At 37.9% G+C, this 21990-nt stretch overlaps 1 protein-coding gene and 2 pseudogenes across 5 annotated transcripts in view; 1 reads left to right on the top strand and 2 right to left on the bottom strand.

The window, feature by feature from the left end:
- Positions 1-21990, bottom strand: part of SCLT1 (sodium channel and clathrin linker 1) — a 287110-nt gene that overhangs the window by 55036 nt on the left and 210084 nt on the right. The gene's annotated exons all lie outside the window — the stretch shown is intronic.
- Positions 8922-10843, bottom strand: LOC141516273 (emerin-like; annotated as a pseudogene).
- On the top strand, positions 17709-18381 carry LOC141517145 (WD repeat domain phosphoinositide-interacting protein 2 pseudogene; annotated as a pseudogene).

Here is a 21990-nt window from a genome sequence, read left to right as displayed (position 1 = left end):
AATACTTGGGAATGTACTTCCCAAGACAAATGCAGAAACTAAACAAACACAATTACAAAACACTTTTCACACAAATAAAGTCAAACAAATGGAAAAATGTCAATTGCTTATAGTTAGGGTCAAGTTAATATAATAAAATATGACAATTCTACCTAAATTTTGCCAAAAATTATTTTTAAAAGCTAGAAAAAATAGTAACAAAATTCATATGGAAGAATAAAAGGTTGAATATCAAGAGAATTAATAAAAAGAAAAGAGCAAAGGAAACTAGTCTAGTAATACCAGATCTGAAATTGTCTTATAAAACAATGGGTATCAAAACTGTCTGGTAATGGCTAAGAAACTGTTGGGAAAACTGGAAAATAGTATGGCAAAAACTAGATATTGATCAGCATCTCACCAAGATATACACCAAGATATGAGTGAAATGGGTACAGAATTTAGACACAAAAGGTGACACTATAAGCTGATAAGGAGAACAAAGAAAAGTCTATCAGATCTATGGAGAAGTGTTTTTTTTTCTTTTTGCAAGGCAATGGGGTTAAGTGACTTGCCCAATGTCACATAGCTAGGTGATTATTAAGTGTCTGAGGCTGGATTTGAACTCAGGTCTTCTGGACTCCAGGGCCGGTGCTCTATCCACTATGCCATCTAGCTGCCCCAAATTGGGAGAAGTTTATGACCAAAGAAGAAATAAGAGCATAATAAGTTGCAAAGTAAATAATTTTCACCATATTAAATTTGTTTTTTTTGTATAAATAAAAATCAATGCAACCAAGATTAGGACGCAGAAAGATGGGAAACAATTTTCATAGCTAGTGTTTTTGTTAAAGGCCTTATTTCTAAAATATGTAGAGTACTGAGTCAAATTTATAAGAATTCCCCAATTCATAAGTGGTCAAAGGATATGAATAGGTAGTTTTCAGATGAAGAAACTAAAACTATCTATAGTCATATGAAAAACTACTCCAAATCATTGTAGAAATACAGAGAAATTAAAACAATTCCGAGGTAGGTATCATCTCAAAATCTATCAGATTGGCTAACACGACAAAAAAGAAGTGGGAAAACTGGGACACTAAGGCATTGATAGTGGAGTTGTGAATTGTTGCAATCTTTCTGTAGAGCAATATGGAACTCTGCCCAAAGAGCAATAAAACTGTGCATACCCTTTGATCTAGCAATGCCATTACTAAGTGATCTATATCCCAAAGAAATCATAAAAAGGGGGAAAAGACCTTCATGTTCAAAAATACTTAAAGTAGCTCCTTTTAATGTGGCAAAGAACTGGAAATTGAAGAGATGCCCATAAAATGGGGAATGGTCAAACAAGCTATGGTATATGAATATTACAGAATAGTATTGTTCTGTAAGAAATTGTGAATGGCCTGACTTCAGAAAAATATGTAAAAACTTTCATGACGTGATGTTAAAGTGAAGTGAGTAGACAATGTACAAATGAACAGCAACACAATGAAATGATCAACTGTGATGCAGACAACTCCTCTCAGCAGTTCAGTGATCAAGGACAATCATGAGAGACATATTAAGGAAAATGCCATCCACATCCAGAGGAAAAATATGAAGTCTGAATGCAGAGCAAAGCAAAAAATGTTCATGCCTTAAAACTTCTTTAATGTTTTTACTTACTTTCTCATGATTTTTTATTTCACATGACTAAAATGAAATTTTTAAAATATGATTATATATGTTCATGCTAATAATATTTTGTCCTTCATTTTTGAAGAAGACCATGACATCAGGGAGGCAGATTTGAGTGTGTGTGTGTGGGGTCTGTACTGTCTCATTTTCTCCTCATTTTCTCCAGAGCCATCTGGGTCCAGTGGTCAGAAATGAATCAAGATGACTGAAGATGGCCCTGGATGTGAGGCAATCAGGGTTAAGTGACTAGCCCCAATGACTAGCCACAGCTAGTTAAGTGGCAAGTGTCTGAGGCTGGATTCAAGCTCCCATCCTCCTGAATCCAAGGCCAGTGTTCTGTCCACTGCACTCTTACCTGCCCCATGTACAATCTATATCAGATTTTTTTTACTGCCATGGGGAGAGAGGTTTGAAAAATGTGGAACTCAAAAGCATGCAAATGGATAGATGATGACAACTATCTTTGCATGTAAATGGGAAAATATTTGGAGTCATTAAAATTTTTTTAAAAGATTTTCAAAAAAATCTTTACTTGTTATTAGTAAAAATAAAATGAAACATTTTAAAAAATAAAATAATGCTGGTACCATTAATAGAATGATTAAAGTAGCCCACTATTTGTGTGCCAAAAGATCCATGAGGAAAAAAAAAGCTTAAGAAATCCTAATCTAGACACCACCAAAAAATTCTCTTTCCAAATGATGTTGGCTGATGTTTCTGAATTCTGAATATAGAGTGAGATCAGTTATGTATGAATTAATAGGTTCCACTTTATATTTCTATCAAGTTTTAGAAAGACCTTTCATTAATATCTTATTTAGCAGTGATTGTATCTTTACACAAGTATTTACTGTACTAAATTTTTTTATCCAAATAAATGATTATGCAAGGCAAAGAAAGGCAAAAACAGTCCCGGCTTGCAAAGAATTCACATTTTACTTGAGGAAATACCATGTAAATAAATAGATAAATGATGTGTGTATGTGTGTGTGTATGTAAAGGCACACCCACATAAAATATATATAAGTATGCTTATATATATATATGTATATAAAAAAATCTTCACATGGAAAATGAAATCTTACAGTGGAAGAATAAATAAAGGAGTCATTGCCCTTGAAATTCTAGAATGGATTTCTCTAATCCTATGGTTGGTACACTATAGTTCCAAACATTGTGTAGTTTCCAGACTAACCCTGCAAGAGTAAAGCTTTGGATGGACGTTTATTTTGAATATCTTCCTTGAGAGGCATCTTAAGGGCTATTGTTTCTAGAATGGGAGAAATTACTATAAAGAATATTAGGTCATGGTACTATCTGAAGAGGAAGAAAACTTCAATAGAAGAGAACAGTTTTCTAGTGGTAAAATGATTTATTTCTTATTCTATAAGATTCCCTGGGTATGCTTTTTTAAAGATCTCCAATTTTTCAGGCAATTTTACATTTAACCAGGGTAAATGGAATCCTTAAAAAAAAACAGAGAACTGAGGTTATCAAATGAAGTTTAGGCAGCAATGTGCCTTGTGCCACAAAAAGCACTAAATAAATATGCACTTGCAATAATGAACTATGATATGATACCATGGCACAAGTCATCAAAAGAAAATTTTGTGAATGCAAGAAAAAACAAGATAGTTATCTTTCAAGTCATATAAGAAATAAAAGCTAAAATGAGTATCACTGTCACTAAAAACTGAATTATTCTTTAATGTAAAAGGGATTAAAATGAGGGAAGCACATTATGTGCCACTTTGTAATGCAGTAACTAAAATGAGAGATGGTTGACAATATGTTCACAGACCACAGATCACATTTGACAAACTATTCTATATTCCCTTCATGAACACATTTCTTGCCTGAGAAGACTATCCTATTGTCTTCCATACGTCTGTCACCTTTACATTCCCTTCCAAGAGATGTAAAATGATCACTGCTAAATTCCTCTTAACAAAAGTGCATATCAAAACATCTAGGTAACATGATGGCACTTATAAACAAAACAAAATACTGTATTTCCTCTTAAAATCATTACACCAACTACTGGTAGGGGTAGGAACAACATTTGCTATTTGGCAAATGCACACTTTTAATATAAAAGTTAAAGGTATAGTTTTACTGTCTATTAAAACAAGTATCTTTCTATAAAGAACAATGTGTCATCATTTTTTGAAGTATCAGAATCTGGAATTAATTAGAAGTTTAGAATAGAAATAGCTTTTTTTTAATGCCAAAAGAATACTGTAATCCAACAGCATTTTCAAACTACACATATAACCTAATATTTTTCCTATGGAAAACAGAAAATGACAAAAGAAAAACTATTAGAGAACCTAGTTTATCAAGTATTATCAATGAGATTTTTTTAAAAATAGATTTTTTTTCTATTATACAATGAAAATACATGAGCAGTTTGGTTTCTGGAGTATAGATATTAGATAAGAGCAGATGGCTTTAAAAAAAACTTTCAAATTACATTGTTTTTAGCAGGTATTTCCAGCTACCTTAATCTCTACAGATGTTTTTCTTTTCACTTAACTGTTTTTCACTATCAATAGAATTCTGGAATTTTAGAGCTGAAAGATATTAGAGATCATGTAGTCAAATTCTTAGATTTGAAAGTGTAAGAAATTGAGACCCTGGGGAGGCTAGGTGGCGCAGTGGATAGAGCACTGGCCCTGGAGTCAAGAGTATCTGAGTTCAAATCCAGCCACAGACATTTAATAATTACCTAGCTGTGTGGCCTTGGGCAAGCCACTTAACCCCATTGCCTTGTGGAAAAAAAAAAAGAAAAGAAATTGAGATCCTGGTCTTGGTAAAGACACAAAATCACAATGATAGTAACATGCAGAGTTAGCACTCACATCTGAAAAGTGTGATCATAAGAAGTTTATTATGTTGAGAATGTATGGTACAATCTATTGAAAGTTCTACCTAGTGTAAATCTAGTTTTGAATCCTGTCTGATACTTAATGGGTATGGGACCTTGGAAAAGTCACTTAATTCGAGTCTCATTTTTCACATCTTTAAAATGAAGAAAAAATAACTGTAGTGCTCACCTCTAGGTTATGTTCAGTCTCAAAGGAGATAATATAAATAAAGCATTTCTCAAAAAGCTATATAAATGTTAGTTGCTATATTCTATTTTCCACTGTTACCCAACATTTTATGCATTAGTTTTCTTTTCTCAATGGATTGTAAATTCTACAAGAAGATGGCCAGGACAAGGAGAGGTGAAGTGATCATCTCCAATAGACTGAAGGAAATAGATATGCTTAGCTAGAAGAAGAAACTGTTTTTTGGGGGGGAGGGGGAAGGGGCAGAATAAAAACTGTTTTCAAATATTTGAACAGATGTCAAATAGAAGAGAAAATATACTTTTTACCATTTCATAAATAGAACTTGCAAAGGAACAGATTTAAGTTTTACATAAATAAAATATTACTAAATATTGGAATTATCAGCATCAGACATTTTTACTAACATGAAGTCTAAATCTACCTCTCTGAACATAATCTAAAAATGCAGCAGTCAGTTTCCAAAACCAGGGGGGTTTCCCCTTCTTATTAAAGATCCTAAAAAAAAAGTTGGATGACCATTTGTTAAGCATGATATAAATGGTTTTTGTTTAAAATTGGACTAAATGATCTTTGAGGTAAATTCTAGATATAAAATTCCATGATTATGATACTTCTCCAGGCATCAGGACATGGTTAACACTTTGTGTTAATTGACATGATGAAGATTGTATAATAATTCTAAAAACACAATTCAGTAGTGAATACATTCATAGATTAAAGTTTCATTTTATTCAAGAACCATGTCATAGGGGGTGGCTAGGTGGGAGCACTGGCTCTGGAGTCAGGACTACCTGAGTTTAAATTCGGCCTCAGACACTTAATAATTACCTAGCTGTGTGGCCTTGGGCAAGTTACTTAACCCCACTGCCTTGCAAAAGCTTTTTTTTTTTTTTAAAAAAAGAACCATGTCACAGTCATAGAGAAACAACAACAAAAAAAAGAATTCAGACGATATCTAGAGGAGTAAAAGCAGAAACCATTTGTTTTCCAAGGAATTTTCTTTCTCTCAAATACCTGCCTAATTTTGGATGTTATTGTTTAAAAGAATATGAAATGTTTAGGAGAATATGTATAATTTAAAATAATACTGTTATTGTATTATTGTATAAATCACAATGTTTTCCCAAAAATTTGTTCCAATTGGAAAATTTTGACATAAACCAGTAGTTCTTTACCTAGTGCCCACAGTATGGCTTAAAAAAAAATCTTGATATCTATATTTCAGTCCAGCTGTTTCCATTGTGAGCTTCTGTATTTTATTTTATGCATTTCAAAACATTTGGTGAAGGTTTCTGTCAAAGAAATCCATGTTGGGGGGAAAAAGGTTAAGAAACTAGACGATTTTTAAAGTCCTTTATAGATCAAAATTATAGATTTAGCTTATCTTTTACCTTGCCTTACTGCAACCTTCTTCTTTACATCCTTCAGCTCAAGTGGTTTTTTTTTTGTTGTTGTTGTTTTTGTAAGGCAATGGGATTAAATAATTTGCCCATGGTCACACAGCTAGTTAAATATTAAATGTCTGAGGCTGGATATGAACCCAGATTCTCCTGACTCCAGGGCTAGTGCTCTATCCACTGCACCACCAAGGTGCTCCACAAATCCTTTTCTTCTTCCTTTTCTTTCTCCTCCTCCTCAGATTATTAGTCTTCTCTCTCTCTCTCTCTCTCTCTCTCTCTCTCTCTCTCTCTCTCTCTCTCTCTCTCTCTCTCTCTCTCTCTCTCCCTCCCTCCCTCCCTCCCTCCCTCTCCTACATCATCTTAAATTATCACTACCCTTAGCTTCTGTCCTCATATCCTATTAAATTTCTCCTTACCGAGACTGCCAAGCTCTGTCCTCTGCCCCTGGAACAGGACTCTGGGGCTCTGAACACATTCAGATCCTGATCCCAGCCTAGGCCCCCCCATAGAACAACAAGGCCCCCCCCACCTCAGCCCCGTGGCAGAGGGGGGCTCTTATGGTCATTCACAGACCAGGAGAGAGGACAGAGCCTCACACACCGAGACCCTTGTGGGAGTGTCCCAAAAGCTCAGGAAGCACCCCAAAACCAGGCCCAGGCTGGGAAAATGAGCAAGCAGAGAAATAAGAGCAAGACTATTGAGAAATATTTTGCAAATGAGCCCAAGAAGGATCAAAATACTCAGTCTGAAGATGAGGAAGCACAAGCTCCTGCATCTAAAGACTCCAAGAAAAAACAGAAATTGGGCTCAGGCTATGACAGAGCTCAAAAAAGCCTTTGAAAATCAAATGAGGGAGTTGGAAGAAAAACTGGGAAAAGAAAGGAGAGAGATGCAGGAAAAACATGAAAATGAAATCAGCAGCTTAGTCAAGGAAATCCAAAAAAATGCTTAAGACAATAGCATGCTAAAAACCAGCTTAGGTCAAATGGATAAAACAGTTCAAAAAGTTATTGAAGAGAAGAATGCTTTAAAAAAAGCAAAATTGGCCAGATGGAAAAAGAGATAAGAAAACTCTCTGAGGAGAACAAATCCTTCAGACAAAGAATAGAATTCAGGGAGATTGATGAATTTACCAGAAATCAGGAATCAGTACTTCAAAACCAAAAAAATGAAAAATTAGAAGAAAATGTGAAATATCTCATTGAAAAAACAACTGATATGGAAAACAGGCTTAGGAAAGATAATTTAAAAATTATTGGAATACCTGAAAGTCATGATCAGGAAAACAGCCTTGATATCATTTTCAAAGAATTACTACAGGAAAATTGCCCTGATATTCTAAAAGCAGAGGGCAAAATAGAAATGGAGAGAATCCACCGATTCCCCCGGAGAAAGAGATCCCAAAAAATCAACCCCTAGGGATATGATAGCCAAGTTCCAGAACTCCCAAGTCAAAGAGAAAATATTACAAGTAGCCAGAAGGACACAGTTCAAATATTGTGGAGCTGCAGTCAGGATCACACAGGACTTAGCAGCAGCTACATTGGAAGCTCGTAGGGCTTGGAATACAATATACTGGAAGGCAAAAGAGCTTAGAATGCAGCCAAAAATGAACTACCCAGCAAGGCTGAATGTCCTCTTCCAGGGAAAAAGATGGACTTTCAATGAACCAGGGAAATTTCAAAGGTTCCTTTTGGAATGGCCAGAGCTGAACAGAAGGTTTGATCTTCAGATACAGGACTCAGGTGAAGCATGGAGATTGGAGGAGAGGGGGGAAATATGAGGGACTTAATGATGATGAACTGCATATATTCCTGCATAGAAAAATGACACTGATAATACTCATATGAACCTTCTCAGTTAATAGAGCAGGTAGAAGGAGCTTTTATAGTTGAAGCATAGGAGAAAGCTGAATTCGAATATAAAATAGGGTGTAAAAATGGAGTCAATAGAAAAAAAGGGAAATGGAATGGGAGAAAGAAAAAGGAGAGGGGGAATAGTCAAAGATATTTCACATAATAAGATTTTTTTTTAATACAATGAGCTATTGCAATGATATGGAAGGGGGGAGGCAAGGGGGAATGAGGGAACCTTTGCTCTCATCAGAGATGGCTAGGAGAGGAAACAGCAAATATACTCAATGGGGTATAGGCATCTGGAGTAAGAAGGAGGGGGGAGCAGGGGGAAGGGGTGGGGATGTGAATAAAGGAGGAGAGGATGGATCATGGGGGGAAGTGGTCAGATATAACACATTTTCTTTTTTACTTCTTGCAAGGGGCTGGGATTGGATGGCCTGCCCAGGACCATAGGGCCAGGTGGATTCTGGGCCTAAGGGGCGGTATGGGGGCTCAGGGCTTCTTGGCCCCAGGACCAGGGATCTGTCTGCTGTGCCACTCAGTGACCCTACAGCAGAGTCAGAGTGAAAGGAGAGAGAAAATATAGTACATGGTAATGGAGAAATAAGAAAGGAGGGAGTTGCAATCAGCAATGGCAACGTTGGAAAAATATGGAAGTAACTTACTTTTGTGCTGGAATTATCATAAAGAATGTGATCCACCCATGACAGAGTTGTTGGTGTTGGAACAAAGACTAAAGCACATTTTTTGTTATTATTATTTGGGGGAAGGTGCAGGGCAAGAGGGGCTGGGTGGCCTGCCTGGGGCCACATAGCAGGGTGATCTTTGGGTGTCTGAGGCCGGATTTGGACCCAGGTGCTCCTGGCTCCACCCAGCCAACCCTACTATTATTACTATTTTATTTTATTTTGGGTCTTTTTTTTTTTCTTCTTTTTGGTTTTTGCAGGGCAGTGAGGATCGGGTGGCTTGCATGTCACATGGCTGGGTGATTATTGGGTTTACGAGGCTGGATATGGATTCGGGTGCTCATGGCTCCTGAGCTGGTGCTTCATCCATTGCGCCACCTGGCCATGCCTACAATTATTACTATTTTTTTTTAATTTTAATTTTTTTTCTCTCCCCTTTACTTTTTTTCGCCCAAGCAAGTCTCTATATTCATGGGGGAGGGGTATTTTGTTTACTCTTAAACAAGAATATTTTATTAATGTAAAAAAACATTTGTACAAAATTAGAAAAAAATAAATTAAAAAATAAAATAAAATAAATTTCTCCCTACCTTTTTATTATAGTTTTTTTGAAAAATAAACAAATCCTTTTATTCATGAAGGATATGAGAATAAATTCAAAGGCAAGATAGTTGGCACTGTGGGTTCAGTCTCACTTCTCCAGCAAGTCTGAGGCCCAAGGGGAGGGTCAGTGGCCTTTCCCTCAGCTGGAAGGCAGGGATGCGGGTGGAACAATGGCATCACTGGAACAGGAGACGGCATATCAGGTGACATGGAGTAGTTAAGATGCTAAGAGAGGTGTCAAGAAGCGAGGTCCTCCAGAACACGATGGTGTTTGGACCCCAATCCCCCTGATCTCAGGAGTGAGTTCCCGGGGAAATCTCGGAAAGCTAGGCTAGGGGCTGGAGCACTGTTTTGTTCAAGGACAGTGTTCGTAGAAAACCACCCCCCTCCCCCACATGTCTGCCCAAAGATGATGGTGGTGGGGTGGGGAGGGCAATTCTTTTTCTAGAAACATTTAATTAAACAACCAACCCAATAAAAGGCTTAAAATGCAGCCAAACAACAAGGCACTATAGGTAGAACCTGGAGAAATTAACTGGGCCACAGAGGTGCTCTCCCCTGAACCTCTAGCAAACAAAAATAGGAAGATATCCCTGCACCCCCTGCCCAATTCATCCCAGAAGAGAGACTAGAACACAAGGGTGAGAGGCAGAGAAGGTCAAAATGGGGGGGGGGGGGATTCTGCCTCCTGCACCCAGGGCCCAGAAGTGCCCCTCAGTGCTGGAGATGGAAGGGGTTGTCGTTATCGGCCTGCATGAAATAGTAGCAGGCCAGAAATAGGGCAAACCCAATCAAGAGAAGGAACTGGATCCAAAGGGGCACCATTCTGTCATTCTTTCTGAGATCATCCCTAGCACTTTGCTCGGGTCTAATGGCCTGGCGGGCTGCCACCTTGGGAGGGAGAGAATGCCAACTGAAGCTTGAGGTGGTCAAGGGAACTGGGGTAGAAGCGGAAAAAGTAGAAGAAACAACTGGACTGGAAGAGAAGACCAAGTCACGGTTTGATTCAGGGATGGCTCCATAGCGAGAAAGACTTTGGTAGGTCTTGTCGTCCCGGTGGAAGTAGGCCTGGTCACTGGCCATGTTCTCCTCCTGCTCTGAGGGGTAGAGGATATTCTCTTATCCAGGGGCGCCGGTGGTAGCTGGATGTCCTGGCACTGTCACTGCTGTAGTTTGTCCTGGATAGGGGCTCCTGGAAGCTGGTCCTGGCCATGGCTACTGGCACGGTAGTAGTATCAGCATCCCCATTCGTCTTGGTGGTTGTATAACTCTCTTCGTAGGAATTGTCATTATCGACGTCTTCCAGGTCATCCTCTTTCTCCTTTTCTGTTAGAGCTTCAGCTTCGACGGCTCCTGCATACTGGTCTGAAGAGCAGCCAGGCCCGGGGTTCAGCTTGGTTCTCGGGCTTTCGTATTCGTAGAGTTTCTTCTCATAGTTTGCGGGTGGTACCACGACCGGCCGTGGGGGGATGTTGTAGAGTCGGAGCATCCGGATCAGCTCCTGGTCGGAGAGGCGGTGGTAGTCCTCCATGGGGGGCCTGGGGGAGGCCCCAGCCCGGCCTGGGACATGAACAGAGGCTGGAGGCGGGCCGTGGGGTACTTGGCGGGGGGCCGGGGCCCAGCTCCGCCAGGGCACCTCAGCCCGCGAGCCCCAATGACGGCACAGTGAGAAGGACGGGGCGACGGTGGGCACGCGCCTTATTATAGTTTTAAAGCTCTTAAAATCATTTTCACAATTATGTCTTCTGCTTCTAATTTCATTCCTATGCTTTAACCTAGCACCATAAAAAAACTTATAATCTGTAATTCAGTCTTGGTCTCATAGCAGTTATCCTTTAAAAATACAGGAATGTCTAGCTTTAATCATGTTTTCATTTCTGCCTCCTAACTCTGGTAATTTCCAACTTGCAGACCTATCTATACAAGTCTTGTTGTTTACTTATGCAATTATATTCCCAACCTCCATCATTGTTATAAATCTCATTCCCTGTCACTTTGGTTCAATAAGAATTAAGTGCTAATGTACTACTCATTGTGCTCAAGATACAAAAATCAAAACTGAAATAGTTCCTGTCCTCTAGGACCTTTCAGTCCACTAAAATACAAACTGTCAGGGAATAGAGCAAAAGAGAATAATGACATGATGAAGAAAAGTTTTGAGGAATGTTTGGGAAGGAAGGCAGATCAGATCAAGAAACCATAAAATGTTTTTATTAGGCAAGACCCTCTACTGAGAGCAAAGAGACAAATTATGATATAGAAAGATAACGAAAAAAAAAAAAACTCCACTTCTGCAGCATACAAACAGGTTCAAAGAAGGTATACAGTAGAGGCAATAAGGTTAAAGTTTTGAAAAACAGCAGTGAGAGGACAAAAGAGCTGGAGAGTTTGAGGATATATATTATTTTAAAGTTCTTATTACATAACATCAACTACTATCCAAAAAGATGGCAAAAATTCACAATCTCATGTGCAATATAATAACTGTTTATCTAATAGCATTAGATTTTATAATTTTTAATTATTTTTAACTATTGGATATTAGATAATATCTTACTTCCATCCATTAGTGGAGAAGAATGAGTGGATAGGTGGAATGTTGACTGGTTGGTTGGTTCTTGTCCTTCATTATTGATGATATTCTTATGTTAAAAATGAGTTACAGTGTGTCCCACAGGTTGATATGAGCTTAGAATGCTCTACTACAGGTCAGGCACAGATTGTTCATCACTCTAAAATTATGGATGTCACACTTCCTTTGAGCTGCTTCAATTCTGCCTTCTTCATAGGACACAGTCCCCTCACTGATGAGGGCACACCATACTGGACAGTCCTGTGCCAGTGTCTCCCATGCTGTACAATCAATTCCAAAGTTAAGAGAGAGCTTCAGGGTGTCCCAGGATCCCTTCTTTTGACTCCCTTGTGAGTGCTTGCCCTATGTGGTTTCTCAATAAAATAGTCTTTTTGGCAAATGTATGTCTGGCATTCTAACAACATGTCCAGCCCATTGTAGTTAACTCTCAGTAATAATATTGGGATGCAAGGCAGTTTAGCTCAAGAAAGGACCACAGTGTCTGGTATCTTCAGAATCTTTCTAACATAATTTAAGTGGAAGTAATTCAGTTTCCTGGAATAATGCTGGTAGATTTTCCATGTTTCACAGACATATAGCAATGAGGTCAGCACAATGGCTCTTGGTTTGGTAGTCAGTCTAATACTTCTTCTTCTTCCCCACATTTTCTTTTGGAGCCTCCCAAATACTGAGCTAGTTCCGGCATTGCGAGTGTCAACCTTATTATCAATGTGTACTTCCCTGCCAAGATAAGGGAACTTGTCCACAGTTCTCAAAACTCCATTTGCTGTAATCAATGGTTCCACACAGGGATGATGTGATGCTGGCTGAGTTTTCTTGGTGTTAATTGTTAGGTCAAAACAGCAGAGAATTGATCCATACTTTGTTGCATCTCAACTTCAGAGGTTGCATTGACTGAACAATCATCTGCAAACAGAAAGGCATGCACCACCATTCCCTCCACTTCAGTTTTGATTTATGGCCTTTTCAAATTGAAGAATTTGCCAGCAAAGTAGTAGCTGACCTTGAGGCCATGTTCATCCTCAGTGAAGGCATTTTATAACATGGCTGAAAACATCCTGCTAAAAAGCATGGGAGCAAGTACACATCCTTGTTTCACTCTATGATGACTGAGAAATCACAATATGTAGGCATATATCAATATAACACTTCATTCATCTAAAAAGTCTCCCATTATCTTCTCAAGTGACTTAAATTCTATTCTTTCTAGGTCCTGCTCTCTCCCTTCCTCAAGCCTCTAAACTCTTACCTGAATAGGACAGTATGTTTGATTAGCACCTTCAATTCTGTACAGCCATAATTCTTAATGGCCTCACTTACTGTATGGAAGGTATGTAGGTAATCCTTAAGGTCCCTTCTAGTTCTAATTCCAGTGTTTCAAAGTTCTTTTGACCCTGCTGGTGGTGGGAATATATGTATTTTTGACAAATTCTGTAACTAAATTCTGTATCATCTTTCTGGATGTAGGGTAGGTAGGATGGTGGAGTAAAGATATGAGGAGAAAATTAATAATGTATACTGGGAAAAAGTACAGAATTTCCTGCCTCTAAGATATATGTCATCTTGATTCTGCTAATGATATAGAAGTATCAGTGGAGGACATGGCAGTAAAAGAAAGTGACTCTACACTATGGAACCAACATAGGTATGCTAGAGTCAGGGACTAGGATCATGAGGTCTAACATTATGGTCCAAGTCATGCAGCCTTCAGAGACAATAGAGGGACTGATAGATCAGTATAGGGAACCAGAGGAGGGCAATATCAACTGTAGTCATATGCCCAAGGATCATTTTTGGCAACAAACTGGAACAAAGAAGATGGATAAGGATAAGCGAGAGACTACTTTCAGGACTGGAGCACTAAAAGTTCTAGGAAATAAATGAAAACAATTGTCAAACTGGATCAAGTTCCAAAACGTCAGTAGAACAGAACTTTGAAGCCAGACAAGGAAGAATTTTTGGAAATTTTTTTAATTCAGAATCCAGAAAGTCAGAAGTTAAGATATTATTTTCCTAGCATCACAATCTGGGAGAATTCATGGGAGAAAAATACATCTTTCTTTTCACTAAGTAAAATTTATTATTCCTTCAATTATTTAAGATCATTATTCTGAGAAGGATCTATAGACTTTGCAAAATTGCAAAAGGGGTCTAAGACACACACACACACACACACACACACACACACACACCCCACACACAGAATAAAAACCTCTGTTTTGGAGAAGTCTCTATGTTGCTGTAAGTCAGTGTTTTTGAGACATCAGACAATTTTTGCCAAAGTAAATATAAACCTAGGAAAGAATCCAATCAGTCAACAAATACTTACTAAATATCTCAGATAGAAGTAACAAAGAAAGATACGTAGTCAAGATTTACTAATTAAAACATCTGTGAACATATACATTTTCTATTTTAATTTCATTTTCCTATTTGTTTTACTATTAAATCCCTGGGGGGGGGTAGGAAGCCTTTTCCAAATTATATTGAAATTTTTCTGAATTTTTATTATGTCATGTATAGACAGTATGGCAGAGAAGCTAAAGAACTCATCTCAGAACTCATAGCAAAGGGGATTCAAGATCCCCTCTGACAAATGTTGATTGCGTGACCCTAGGTTTGTCCCTTAACCTGGCAATGCTGTAAGCAACTCTCTTAAGACTGTAAGTTGTACAGAAAGTGCTAACCTGTATTGGTAGAGGAACTTCTTTGTACCAATGAAATAATATGTCCAGGTCCTATCCCTAACCTCATGGCATTTTTAGGAATCAGGCAAGGGGGATGATGGTCTGTATCCTCTTTCTTAGGTTAAGCTGGATTGGTTCTGGGAATTATGTCTGGAGGAAAAAATGTGGTAGTCCTGAGAAACCATCAATGGAGCTAAGAAGGCCAGGCCTGGGATTAATTAATAGAAAAAGATCTACAAACCTGTGCACATAAGGATCACCAAAGCCCTTACAGGCAGATATACCAATGGACAAGGAGATGAATCAGAAGCTTTCTGATAACACTTCAACCATAAAACAAAAAACAAAACCAGAAATAATAGAGAACAGTAAGAATATGCTTTGTAAACTGACAGTGCATAATGAAAGACCAAAATGGATAAATATTTATATCTTTCTCAAAAATACTAATTTAACAGATAAACCTTTCTTCTTAGGTTCAAAGAATCATATTTAATGCTGAAGGGTGCTTAGAGGTCACTATGTATGAGATTTTCATCTTCCAGATGAGAAAATGAGGCACAGAAAGGTTAAATGATTTGCAGAGGGTCATATAGCTAGTGTTTGAGTTTCCATGTGAAACTAGTTCTTCCAGGCTCTTAAGTCCAACTGAATACTTTTAAAGATGTATATAAAAGAAGCTGTATTGAGAAGACAGCACGAATAATAATAGCTAACATTTTTATAGTGCTTAATATACAATAGTTATTGTGCTAAGCACTTTGAAATTAGCTCATTTAATTCTCAGAATAATCCTGAGGTAAGAACTATTATAATACTCATTAACGTAGGTTAAATGACTTGTCCAAAATCACACAGCTATTAAATGTCTTATGACCAGATATGAACTCTAAGAATGAAAATAAAGTAATGACACATATTCTGTTATAAAATATTATGGGGAGACTTCCAAGATGATGGCATGAAGCTAGAAAGTCCTTGGAGCTTTTCCCAATATAGCTCTGAATGAAGCCTCTAAACAGATCCTAAAGTGAAAGAACCTCCCCACCCACCCACTCAAGAGAGTAAAACAACTTTTCAGTGAGATATCTTTTTTAAAAGTTATTTAAGGCAATGGGGTTAAGAGTGACTTGCCCAAGGTCACACAGCTAGGCAATTATTACATGTCTGAGGTTGGATTTGAACTCAGGCCCTCCTGACTCCAGGGCCAGTGCTCTATCCACTGCACCACCTAGCTGCCCTTCAGTGAGATATCTTGAAGGAACTCCAGGAAATGGTTTTACTCATGTGAGTAAAAGGAAAGCATAGACTAGTGTAGCCTAGTGTAGGTAGAAGATTTGGGAAGCCAGTGAGAAGCTCTTAGCTACAGCACAGCTCAGGTCCTGGCTTGGCAGGCCAGTGGGGAAAGTTCCAACTCCAGCTTGAGGAGCAAGGTTCAAGCCCCAGGACACTGGTGTGAAGTTGGGTTACTCTAACACAGGAAGCAAACTGAAAATGCTGGAAATGTCAGAGCAGAAAGTCAGGAACCAGCTTCCTAGCCTCCTGCATAAAAAAACTTGGGACTATACCCCCCAACTCATATAAGCAGAGCTCAACTATCAAAAAAAAAGATAGCATTAACCACTGACAGTTTCTCTAGGGATGATAAAAACACCATCTCAGGAGAGGAAAACTGATAAAATGCCTACATGTGAAGTCACAAAGGGGTTTATGAACTGGTCTCAAATCCCAAAAGACCTCTTGGAAGAGCTCAAAAGGATGTTAAAAAACAAAGAAGATAGGAAGAAAAAAATGGAGAAAATAAATGGGAGTCATATAGGAAAAACTATGAAAATTTAACTGAAGAAAGCAGTAACTTTAAAAGTAAAATTTAAAAAATGAAAAAAGAAATCAATTCCTCTAAAAGTAAAATTAACCAATTGGAAAATCAACACAAAGGCTAACTGAAGAAAATAAAACTCTAAAAACTAAAATTGGATAAAAGGCTGGAAAAAATAGAAGGTAAAAAATTGTCCTGAAAAATAGATCCAGAAAAGATAATTTAGAAATTATTGGTCTACCTGAAAGCCACGATCAAAAAAGATCATGGACAATATCTTGCAGGAAATCATCATGGAAAAAAGCCCTAATATCCTACAACAAAAAAACTAAAATAGCTCCTGAAAGAATTTATTTATCATGCCCCAGAAGAGATCCCAAAATAAAAACTCCAAGAAATATTGTAGCTAAATTTCAGAATTCTCAGCTAAAGGAAAAACTACTGCAAGCAGTCAAAAAGAAGCAATTTAAATTCCAGGGAGTCACAGTCAGTATTACACAGGATTTCTCAGCTTCAATATTAAAGAATTGGAGGATCTAGAATTTGAGAGGAGGGCAAAGGGGCCTTGGATTACAACCAAGAATCAACTACCCTGCAAAATTCAGCATATTCTTTTAGGGGAAAAAGATGGATTTTCAAAGAAAGAGAGGACTTTCAAATTTACCTGATAAAAAGGCCAGAACTGAACAAGAAAATTTGATCTTTACACATTTCAAGAGATACACAAAAAAAGACAGAAAAGAGTTAGTCAATATGACTAACAAAAATTAGTCAATAAGACTAAACTGTATACATCTCTACAGAGGATGACAATTACTGTAAATCTTGAAAATTGCATTTCTCTTAGGACAATTGAAAGGAGCATACTTAGAGGGTGTAGGTATAAATTGATGATAATATGATCAAAATTTTAGCTCTTGAGGGTTGAATTTATATTGGAACAATTGGAGTGATGGTACTTGTAAAGTGGATGTAGGTAAAGTAGTTAAGGTTGAGTGTTAGTGCCCTTTAAAAATTAATTAAAAATTGAAAAAGTCCAAAGGCTATGCAAGTATATTAGCTCTCCTGTAAGCTGGTGGGTATGTAGAAAAGGTAGTGTTTGGTGTAAATCTAAAGGGTGGGTTCCTCCCCTAAATACATATTGCTGCTCTCTATTAATGATCATGGTATAGACCATCTTAAAGAAGCTATAGAGACATTACAAGACATTAGATGTTGTTGCAATAGCAACAACCACAGCCACAGGAGCTCTCAAGATGAAGGAGACGATGGTAGTGGAGTGCATGGCTTGGAGGTGACCTTACTCACTGAGCCCAGGCCTCCCCACCACCAACAGCCATGAACTGGGCCAGTCAGAAAAGGGAGGTCAACTCCAGCCAGCTGCTCTTTGCCAACTTCAACCAGGACAACACATCCTTAGCAATTTGTAGTAAATCTGGTTATAAGTTCTTCTCCCTTTCCTCTATGGATTAGCTGGAACAGATTTATGAATGTACCAATTCCAAAGATGCATGTATCGCTGAAAGATTGTTTTCAAGTAGCCTATGGCTATTGGTAACCTCAAAGTTCCAATAAGTCTGCCACTTAAAGAAGGGGACTGAAATATGCAATTATAGTTCTTCCAATACCATATTTGGCAGTCAAATTGTATAGGCAGAGGTTAATGGCATGCCTAGAAGAATGTCAAAATATTTATGATATGGAAGGAATTACATACAGTCAGGGAAACTCTCTTTAACCCTATCAATAATGATATGTGCACTGTCAATGAATAGTGATAATTGTTATCTGGCATATCCTGGAATGTAACTATTGGGGAATTACAAATCTTCAACACCATTAATTTGAGGGCTGCTACTATGATAACAACTCATGACAGTTCCCCCAGCAACCTTGGCTTTTGATGCAAGTTGTACCAATCTTGCCATGGCTTCTGATTAGGGAACTATGATTAGGGTTATTTTCCATCTTATGCATGGGCTTCTTAGTATGCTTTAGTGACTGATGTGTGATCTTTTAAGAGACATCCTCTTTCTTTAGTTCCCCACTTCAGGACCTTTTTTTTATTATATAAATATTTTATTTGTTTTCCAATTATATACAATAGCAGTTTCTACCTATCATTTTTTGGTAAGGCTTTAAATTATACACATTTTCCCCCCCACCATCCTTTCCCTCTCCCTCCCTGCCCCCGACAGAAGGCAGTCTGATAAATCTTTACATTGTTTCCATGCTATGCATTGATCAGAATTGAATGGGTTGAGAGAAAAATCATATCTGAGGAAAAAAATGAAATATTAAAAGAGATAGCAAAATTATGTAGTACAAAAGACTTTTTTTTTTTAAATTGAAGCTAATAGTCTGTGGTCTTTGTTTAAACTCCACAATTCTTTTTCTGGATACACATGGTATTCTCTGTCACAGATACCCTAAAATTGTGCCTGATTGTTGCACTGATGGAATGAGCAAGTCCATTAAGGTTGGTCATCAACCCCACCTTGCTATTAGAGTGGGCAATGTACTTCTGGTTCTGTTAATCTCCCTCAATATCAGTTCATGCAAGTCTTTCCATGCCTCCCTGAATTCCTATCCCTCCTGGTTTCTAATAAAGTGTTCCATAATATACATATACCACAAGTTGTTCAGCCATTCCCCAACTGATGGACATTCACTTGATTTCCAATTCTTTGCTACCACAAACAGAGCTGCTATGAATATTTTTGTACAAGTGATGTTTTTACCCTTTGTCATGATCACTTCAGGGTATAAAACCAGTAATGTATTGCTGGATCAAAGGGGAGGCACATTTTTATTGCCCTTTGAGAGTGATTCCAGATTGCTCTCTAGAAAGGTTGAATGAGTTCACAGCTCCAACAGTGTATTAGTGTTCCATATTTCCCACATCCCTTCCAACATTCAACATTGTCCTTTCTGGTCATATTGGCCAGTCTGAAAGGTATGAGCTGGTACTTCAGAGTTGCTTTAATTTGCATTTCTCTAATAAGTAACAATTTAGAGCAATTTTTCATATGACTATGGATTGCTTTGATTTCCTCATCTGTAAATTGCCTTTGCATATCTTTTGACCATTTGTGAATTGGGGAAATGGCTTTTTTAAAAAATTTGACTCAGTTCTCTATATATAATTTTAGAAATGAGTCCTTTGTCAGAAATACTAGCTTTAAAAATTATTTCCCAATTCACTACATTTCTTTTGATCTTGGTTACAGTGCTTTTGTTTGTGCAAAACCTTTTTAATTTAATGTAATCAAAATTATCCAGTTTCTTTTTTTTTAAGGTTTTTTTTTTGCAAGGCAATGGAGTTAGGTGGCTTGCCCAAGGCCACACATCTAGGTAATTATTAAGTGTCTGAGGCCAGATTTCAACTCAGGTACTCCTAACTCCAGGGCCAGTGCTCTATCCACTGCACCACCTAGCCTCCCCCTTCCAATTTGTTTTTAATGATGTTGTCCATCTCTCTTTCTTGGTCATAAACTGCTTCCCTTTCAACAGATCTGACAGGTAAACTATTCCTTAATTGCTTATAATATTGTCTTTTATGTCTAAATCCTGCACCCATTTTAATTTTATCTTGGTATAGGGTGTGAGATGTTGGTTTCTGCCAATTTTCCCAACAGTTTTTAAAAGAAAGTTCTTATCCAGAAGCTGGACTCTTTGGGTTTATCAAATAGTAGATTTCTATAATCATTTCCTGCTATCACTTTTGTACTAATCCATTTCACTGATCCACCACTTTGTTTCTTAGTACCGGACAGTTTTGATGACTGATGCTTTATAATATAAATTTAGATCTGGTAAGACTAAGCCACCTTCCTTTGCACTTTTTCCAATAAATCTCTTGAAATTCTTGACATTTTGTTTCTCCATGTGAATTTAGTTACAATTTTTTTTCTAGCTCATTAAAGTAATTTTTGGGAAGTTTGATTGGTAAGGCACTAAATAAGTAGTTTAATTTTAGTAGAATTGTCATTTTTATTATATTAGCTCAGCCTATCATGAGAAGTTGATATTTGCCCAGTTATTTAAATCTGATTTTATTTCTGTGAAAAGTATTTTATAGTTGTTTTCATAGAGTTTCAGACTCCCAAGTATTTTATTTTGTCTGAAGTTACTTTGAATAGGATTTCTCTTTCTAGCTCCTGCTGCTGTATCTTGTTAGTAATATAAGAAAATGCTAAGGATTTATGTGGGTTTATTTTATATCCTGTGACTTTGCTAAAGTTGCTTATTATTTCTAGTAGGTTTTAAGATAAGTTTTTTAGGATTCTTTAGGTATGCCATCATGGCATTTGTAGGGAGTGAGAGTTTTATTTCTTCCTTGCCAATTCTAATTCCTTCAATTTCTTTTTCCTCTCTTATTACTGAAGCTAACATTTCTAATACATTATTGAATAGTACTGTTGATGATGGGTATCTTTATTCCTGGATCATTGTTTTAAAGCTTTTAACAAGGCAATGGAGTTAACTGGCTTGTCCAAGGCCACACAGCTAGGTAATTATTAAGTGTCTGAGGCCACATTTGAACTCAGGTACTCCTGACTCCAGGGCCGGTGCTCTATCTGGACCTATCTGCACCACTGGACCATTTTCTTTCTTTCTTTCTTTCTTTTATTTTATTTTTTTATTCTCATTTTGTACAAAATTTTTTTACATTAATAAAATATTCTTGTTTAAGAGTAAACGATATACCCCCTCCCCCTCATGAATATAGACTTGTTTGAGCGATAAAGGGGAGAGAAAAAAATTAAAATTAAAAAAATAGTAATAATTGTAGTTTTGGCTAGGTGGTGCAATGGACGAAACCCCAGCCCTGGAGCCACGAGCACCCAAGCCCACATCTAGCCCCGTAGACCCAACAGTAACCCAGCCGTGTGACATGCAAGCCATCCGATCCCCACTGCCCTGCAAAAACCAAAAAGAAGGAAAAAAAAAAGACCCAAAAATAAAATAGTAATCATAGTAAGGGTGGCTGGGTGGCAGACAGAGCATTGGTCCCTGAGCCAGGAGCACCCGGGTACAAATCCGGCCTCAGACGCCCAAAGATCACCCTGCTATGTGGCCCCAGGCAGGCCACTCAGCCCCATTTGCCCTGAACCCCCCCAAATAATAATAATAATAATAAAAATATGTTTGTCTTTGTTCCAACACTAACAACTCTGTTGCGGGTGGATCACATTCTTTATGGTAAGTCCATTGCAAAAGTTACTTCCATATTTTTTCACCGTTGCCATTGCTGATTGCAACTCCTTCCTTTCGTGTTTCTCCACTACCATGTACTATATTTTCTCTCTCCTTTCACTTTGACTCTGCTGTAGGGTAGCTGAGTGGCGCAGCACACAGATCCCTGGTCCTGGGGCCAAGAGGCTCTGAGCCCACATACCATCCCTTAGGCCCAGCATCCACCTGGCCCTATGGTCCTGGGCAGGACATCCAATCCCATCCCCTTGCAAAAAGTAAGAAAGAAAATGTGTTATATCTGACCACTCTCCCCCCATGGTCCATCCTCTCCTCCTTTATTCACATCCCCACCCCTTCCCCCTGCTCCCCCCTCCTTCTTACTCCAGATGTCTATACCCCATTGAGCAT

Source organism: Macrotis lagotis, chromosome 3, assembly GCF_037893015.1.
Source record: "Macrotis lagotis isolate mMagLag1 chromosome 3, bilby.v1.9.chrom.fasta, whole genome shotgun sequence".
Taxonomy (NCBI): domain Eukaryota; kingdom Metazoa; phylum Chordata; class Mammalia; order Peramelemorphia; family Peramelidae; genus Macrotis; species Macrotis lagotis.
Note: the sequence above shows the minus strand (reverse complement) of the source record. Positions and strands in the feature narration are given on the sequence as shown.